Source organism: Perna viridis, chromosome 13 (genome assembly GCF_037379345.1).
Source record: "Perna viridis isolate PV_CMFRI_1.1 ecotype Kerala chromosome 13, ASM3737934v1, whole genome shotgun sequence".
NCBI lineage: Eukaryota > Metazoa > Mollusca > Bivalvia > Mytilida > Mytilidae > Perna > Perna viridis.
In genome coordinates, this window is record NC_142457.1 from 17,276,778 (window position 1) to 17,284,099 (window position 7,322).

The window sequence follows — 7,322 nt, forward strand, 5'->3', positions numbered from 1 at the left end:
TTGTTTCCCCACTCCGTTTAGGAAACAAAATGAATGAAATTATTACATATTGACAGGACCATTGAAATAATGCCCAAAAAGTTTCTTGGCAAATTCTTTTAGTGTGTAAATATGTTATTTACACTGTTTTAGGTATCTTCAGGTTAGAATTAATCATCCATATAATCAGTATAGTCGACATTATAATTAGCGGCAGTTATAATATTATGACGTCATTTTGAGACTTCGTCAGCTGTTTCCTCAAAAACGATGTACCTGTGCCTCTCCTTAAAAAGAACAGTTACTTGGAGGTGGGAAATAACAGACCCGTCAGTATAAAATGTACTACCAGTGGTTTTGAAGTTTTTCTAGAGGGCCATATACCGGCAGCTTATGGACTTGTTTAAAGCATTGTTCATGCGTCATAGTCTGCTATTAGGCCTGGGTAATACAGCACTCTTCGAAGTTATTGAGGAATGAAAACAAGCAGTCGATAAAAACTTCTACGCTGCTGCTGTGCTTAGTGACCTTTCGAAAGCTTTGGTTGCCTACCACATGGTCTTTTATTATTAAAACTACAAAAGTAAAAGACTAAAAATTGAAGTAAAAAATTCAGTTTAGACAGTAATGAAATTAAATATCAAACTCCTGGGTGTGACAATAGACAATCAACTTAAATTTGATAAACATGTATCTGAAATTGTAAAAAAAAAAAAGCTGCAAGGCAGCTGAACGTACTGAAACATTTCGAAAACATTTAACAAATTTGGGGAGGCAAATTATCTACTATTATTTCATCATGTCAAACTTTAATCATTTTTCAATTATTTGGCATTTCTGTGGGGAGGCACATTTTTGTAAATACTGAAAAATGGGAAAAAATTAAGAACGCGTCTTGAGATTTATTTACGAAGTCTATAACAGCCCTATGAAATTTTACTTCGGAAATCTGGTCTTCCAACATTAAAAATAAGAAGATTATGAACAATGGCTACAAAAGTTTTTAAAATACTATCCTTTATACTTACAATTACTTATAATTAAATGCATAAATACTTCTTATACTTTTGGAAAGGCAAATACAGTAGAAAAACCACAGGTAAAACAACAATACATGTATTTGAGTTACACTGATTCAGATATGGAGAATCAATATATGGAATGAGCTGCCTGATAAAATTCGAAAAGAAACCTTGTACAATGCAAGAGTTTCATTAATAACTGGAATGGCAGCTTATGCAAATGTGGTTCTTTCAGTTCTTGCTAATCATCTTTACTCATATAGCTTAGCTTTAACTCTAGCATGGTTTTGCCTTTATTTTACTCAGTAATTTTACTCAGTTATTTATTTATAAAATCAGTGCTCATTTAAGCTTTCAGCTTGCTTTGGTTAGTTTATCAATGTGCTTTTTATAGTGATTTAACATTGCATGTACTTTAATTTGATTGATTGATTGATTGTTGTTGGGGTTAATATCTGCAATATTACAGCTATATTCTGGCGATGGACATTACATAGATGATAAAATGAACATGAAATGAAGATGATAATGAAATTAAAATTGGGATGGGACACAAGGATAAAAGGGTTGACAAATTTTGGTTGCCACTAGAAATAAGGAGAGGTGGATAGGGTCGGGCAACTTAGCCTCCTGTGGCGGAGCGCAAAGGTTCAAACTCCTATCGAATACCACAGCAGGATTCTTTAATGTCGAGGATTGTGGCATCTTTCCCAACACGGTGCACCACTGTGGTTTGCGGTCAGATTTTCTTATTATAGCCCGACGATCCAAGCATGTAACATGCCCGGGGTACCCTATTTCCTCACCTGGCCCCGTGCAGGTCCGGGTGTTAAAAGAATAGGCCTGCAGCAGCGCTAAGCTTGTCGTAAAAGGCGACTAAATAGTGCTCAGAAACCTAGCCGGGGGCTAGGGCGCTCTACCCACAGAGCAACTGGGATGTGTGCCCCAGGTGGTGGAATGGGGTACCCCTGGCGTGTTACATGCTGGGGTTGTCAGGCTATAATACGGAAAACCTGACCGCAAACCATAGTGGTGCACCGTGTTGGGAAAGATGCCACGTTCCTCTCACGTTAAAAAACCCTACTGTGGTATTCTCCCGGAGTAGGAACCATGATAGGGCTCCGCCACAGGAGGCTAAATTGCCCGACCCTACCCACCTCTCCCTATTTCTAGTGGCAATCAAAATTTGTCGACCCCATTGTCCTTGTGTCCCTTCCCTTTTTCATTTCATGTTTATTTTATCATCAATTTCATGTTCATCATCTGAATATAGCTGAAATATTGCTGCTCGGACGTTAAACCCCAACAAACAAACAAACAAATATTCCACCACCTGGGGCACACAATCTAGTTGCTGTGTGGGCACAGCGCCCTAGCCCCGACAAGGGTTCTGAGCATTGCTTAGGCGCCTTTGACGACAAGCTTATAATTAGCGCTGCTGTGGGCCTATTCTTTTGACACACAGACCCGCACGGGACACTAATTTGTGTGTATTTTAATGATATATGTATTGCATGCGTCTAATTAATATGCATCTGTATATCTGCATGTTTGCAAGACGTTTGTGTACTTGTATGTGTTGTTTTGTTTTGTGAATCGGTATAAAAGCTCTACAGAGCTAATGTTGTATGTAATGTTTGCATTCAACAGAAAATTAAAAAAAATGTTCTGTACCGATCTCTAACAGTTCCGGTCTGTTCTGTGATTGGAAAGTCTCCAAATACAGTGTCGGATATCAGAAAAGGATTCCGGGATGGAATTCATTTGTGTTGCAAAAATGTGGTAATCTTGGGCAAAACTAGGGCTAAAATGTGGAAGTGCTGAAAACACCACTTTTGTATTTTTGGGTCAGAATCACGCATTTTTTTGTTTTTTTTATTTACCCAGAAATTATACATCATATATTTTTATTTGTTGTGATTTATATTCCCCCTTCTAAAGTGCTGTGGAAGGTGTAATGTCTATCAGCTGGGGGAATGAATCCTCCACCCTGGCAGACTAAAAAACACAGGCTGGGATCGAGTGGTTGTTCTGGTAGTGATTTTATGTCGGTGGAAAAAGCTCGGATGTTGACGAATTTATATAATTAGGTTCTTCTACGGAAGGATGTTCTGACAACTCACAAGAAACCGACAAGTTAGCGCTCCAATTATATTCTGTTATATACAAATGTACATGTACATGTTTATTTTTGTTCCGTTTGTTTTTGTTTTTATTTCTTTTGTTTTTAGTTTATGTATAGGCGAATTTAATAAGTATCAAGAAATGGCCACATTGAGTGCTTTCTGTATTTTTTTCTGTTTTTGGATTTAATGTTTATATCGGCTCATTATGGCGAAACCAAGATACCAATTATTGATACTCCTTCACCTCAAATTCAGTGAATGGCAACAATACAGTATAAACCAATTCTGCTAACTGGAAGATGACAAAACCCTATATCAAAAGATTAAGTCCAGAAGTACAGCACAGCTTGTTGCATTATATCAAGTGGCAAGTACCTGAAAAGTGTTACGAAAAGGGTAACAGACAGATGGACACCTCACTCATCTTGCTTTGATATGGCGGTATAAATGAATATATTCTTGTTTGCAGTATATTGATGTCTTGTTATTTGTTAAAACACTAAAATATCAAATGTCAAGCCCCCTTTCCTCTAGGCCAGCTAACACCTCCCTTTTCAGAGCATACCGATGAGTATACCGGTAGTAAATGAAATAATTCACGAAGCGATTACTCTGTCAACCAACAGTGGAATTCCTCAGCAATTAAATTGTTCTTTTGTTCTGAAGCAATAGATACGGCGCTCGTAAACCACGTGATTAAACTGAAATCTGACCTATGTGTTTTGTTATATTATACATATGTGTTAATACATAATATTTTAGTGATTTGAATATTTCCGTGAAAGTGAAGTTTAGAGTATTTTTATCGATTACGAAGAACAGAAGAAATTTTCAGAATGTGAGTAAATCATTAATTTCAAATCAATGTATAAAGTCGTACAAATGTAACCGAAACAAAAAAAAAAAGGCATGGGGGTGATGTCCCCCTTTGTGAAACTGAACGTACTCAGATTGCAATTAATAGATCGGTCAATGTTGCATGCATGACCTTTCCGTTTCATAGTAGACGAAGGAAAAGAAGAAGGCTTATTTTCCTATCGACGACATCGTCACAAAACATAACAAAATGATTAAATAAATAAAGGAAGGGCACGTGTAATTTCTTAAAATAATGTGAGTGAATCATTAATTTCAAATCACTATATGAAGCACTTGCATAAAGTCGTAGAAATGTAATCGCATCTTAAAGGCCTGGGGAGAGGCTGAGAACATAATTTTTCAAGTAACTTATTAAAGTGGTGTATCGGAAATATTCTGTCTGTCTGCTTTGAAATATTCTACTGGAAGGCTTTGCATCATATTTAGATCTACAAGTAGGTGATAGATAAAAGATATATATGAAGATAATTTATGTCAGACCACTGTTTGGGAGGTGGTGGTAATTCCAACCTGGATGTACTTCATTTGTAAGGTTGCTCACAGTATTTCTAGTTTTCAGTTGTCGCCATAGTGTGTTCTTATGCACTGTGAGCTAGTAAAAATGTCTATGATATTTAATATGTTTTATATTGGCCATAATACTATTATGGTACTTTAACTTCGGTTTTTGACCATCTGAAAAGTAGCACCTCGATCCCTACTTGCTATAGGGCAACACATTAAAATTAAAATCTGACTTATTGAATATACATCTGTATTTATACTATTTAATTAGTGTATTTGTTCTATAATGTTTTCTTGTAATATAGAGGTGTATATTTTCATGATAATTAGTCGCATGTCTAGATAAGCATATTTTGATTTAGTCATTGCACCGGTAATCTTATACCCAGAAGTTTATCTTTATTATAATTTTAAGTGGTTTACTATAGGAAAGGTGATGAAGTACTGTATCATGTTACCTATGTAGGATGTTTTTAAGTAGCTGTCAAAGTTTTTGATTTGGTGCTAAGTTGGTGTTGAATTGGTGCTTAATTTAGGTCAGTTATGTAAGATATGATAATTAAAATAGTTGGTGCATAGTTGGTGTGAAATTGGTGTTGAACAGTATATAAGGGCTTTGATATACGGCTGCAGGAATGTTGTTTTTGAGAGTTGCAACTTGCCGTAACTGGAAGTTTTGACGTATACTTGCCTTAGGGTGCACTATACTGTTACATTAAGGTACGAGAACACAATTAATTCCCCTCGGTTTTTGTTGTATGCGAATATAGTTCCAACTTTGGTAGTAGGTACCTTCCACATTTTTTCATATTTTTACTGGAAACTTATTTGCTGAAGTTTTGCCTCTGATTGGTAGAAAATAGGTTAAAATAACATGGGATTTTTTTTCATTAATCAATTCTGACTAAAAGTTGTGATTTGGTTCAGTGGAAGAAGGTTAAAATTTAGGACTTTTAACTCTGTTCATTTGTCATGTTTACCCCATCTTCGAATTATATGTATAAATTTCAGAAAATGATGGTAAAATTTTCTACAATTTATATATAAAATCCTGTTTGTACATATCTTTAGGCCAGAGAAGTTTTATTCAGTTTGCGCCGGTGGAATTTTTTTAATCTGCTCAAATGTGTATATTGAAATGCACATGAAAATTAATTGCGGTCTCGTGCCTTAAGGCGCACTGTTTCGCGTTACCCCGGTCAAATTTTGTAAAACTTGAAATTGAAAGTTGAAATTTGGTGGATATATTGTTTAAATGTGAATAAACATTTATACATAGACAGATGGAATATATATTGTGGTAAACAGATGCAATTTAAATGAAAAATGGTATCCGGAAGGTTTCAGTCTCCTGCCGTGTTAGGTTCTCTCCTCAGCATCAGATGACTGATTTTCAAAATACCTTATTTCGCACGAAATTTTGGGACTAAAATTGTGAGAGAATGAATGGAAAGGGTCTTATTATTTTTACCTTTTTTCCACCTACTCTAAGCATGCTTTCATCCTGTGGTAGTGTCTTAGTGCCTGATATTTTATAAAACATAGTATTTGGCTGTTAGTTTTGGAAAGGCATCCCTGACTTGTATTAAAACTCAGTAATATTTTTTTTTCAGTATGTTACCATGGCTACTGTATTTTATAAGAATAATCACTAAATTACTTATAAATGACTTGAACCTCCACACACCAAGGATTTAAAAAAAATGCACTTTTTTATGACAAAACACTAGGAATTTCTGTGTGGACTGCCTCAAAACAGCTTTATTTCAACAAAATGAGACCAAATTTTCAGAAATGACCTAACTGTATTGTACTACCTTAACAGGAAGTATTTGTATTCTGGACAATATATTCCGAGGTTCCGGACAATGGTCCGAGGTTATTGTGAATTATTGACGTTAGTATACATGTAACTTGCCTTAACATGAAGTTATCGTGTTCCGGACAATGGTCCGAGGTTCCGGACAGTGGTCCGAGGTTATAGATTGTATATTGTTGAAGATAGTATAACTTGCCTTAACAGGAAGTTATCGCTATAGGCAGAATTCCTCGCTTGTTGATGTCTGTTGTATTGTTCCCCTGTGCCATGTGAATCCAATCCGTATTAAGGAATTCGATAACTTGATTGAGCGCACCGTATATGTGAGTTTTCGTAATTTCCTGATGTCGAAATAACTTTTCATTCTGTAACATGTATTTTCTGTATAGTCGTAATAAATTGTAGATTAGTGACAATTCTCTTTATTTTATACCCGCCTGGAATTGTGAGCAACTTGGCTTCTGTTGTTAAAACATACCAGCCAAGAGCTTTGCACATACTCGGCCGCCATGGCAGTAACTTAAAGTTGTTTTTTACCGGACACAAATTCGGTACCAGTATTTATGTTAATTGTATAACCGACAATTTACCCAGCACTTGTGGCAGTTCATTTGAATCGAATTATTCTAGGACAGTCGATTAAGAACTAAAGACCGAAGAGGATAAAACAATTACGTTTTGTCTAGATTGCCAATTTCTTGGCCAGATTTATAAAAAGTTTTAAACTCTCTATCACGCTAGGGTGTTGGTAACTTACTACACATATGTATCAAATTTTGTGACTTGAACTAGTATAAAGTTGAGACCGCAAACAGACATTTCATTTCTCCGCGCAATGGTTATAGAGTCAAATTGTATATCTCTATGAAATCGTATTACAAGGTTCTATACAGCAAACAAGGTAGATTTGGTTTTATGACATGCAATTTGTAGGAAATAGAATCAAACTGTGACCAAAAACATGTTCATGATAGTTAACAACACATACTTAAT